Source organism: Borostomias antarcticus (genome assembly GCF_949987555.1).
Source record: "Borostomias antarcticus genome assembly, chromosome: 21".
Classification (NCBI taxonomy): domain Eukaryota; kingdom Metazoa; phylum Chordata; class Actinopteri; order Stomiiformes; family Stomiidae; genus Borostomias; species Borostomias antarcticus.
The window spans coordinates 4,995,945-4,996,426 of record NC_140254.1 but is presented as its reverse complement, the minus strand read 5'-3'; the positions used below and the strand labels follow the sequence as shown (position 1 = coordinate 4,996,426).

Sequence of the window (482 nt, the reverse complement as noted above, 5' to 3'; positions counted from 1 at the left end):
ACGGATGGAGAGACACACAGGCAGACAGTGGTGCAGACTGAGGTCTGCTGCCGAGAGAGAGAGAGAGAGAGAGAGAGGAGGAGACTGGAGGCCAGCAGTTCACTCTCATGGGGCGACTGAGAAGACGGTAATTGGAGGAGGACATGCTACAGGGGCCTCATAGGAGGCCCTGGGATTGGTTCTCGGTTGAGCACGGACATTCTCCATTGGACGAGACCAGCAGATGCGGGCATGTGGACGCTGGTCAGAGCCGCCGGTCTCCCCCCGGTCGTTCTAGCGGAAGGGAACAGCGGCTTAGAGGGATGACAGAGGCACCTGTGAGACTGTGTTACTGGTGCAGCAAAACACTGCCCGGTGGACAGACACTAGCCTGTTGGGAAGGTCGCTAAGCGATCCCTTCATTTCACATGACGGTTGCAACTCCAAGACCAATAGACGCATTTATAAATGCATAATGTGGGTACTGATGTGAAATAAATAAC

General features: G+C 54.8%; 1 protein-coding gene across 2 annotated transcripts in view; it reads left to right on the top strand.

Annotated features, from left to right (window-relative positions):
* ext1c (exostoses (multiple) 1c) overlaps window positions 1–482 on the top strand; it is a 51,071-nt gene extending 50,589 nt beyond the window's left edge. For both annotated transcript variants that reach the window (XM_084455134.1, XM_084455135.1), the window contains exon 12: window positions 1–482. This exon is cut by the window's left edge and continues 268 nt beyond it. The gene's annotated coding sequence lies outside the window, so the exon portion shown is untranslated.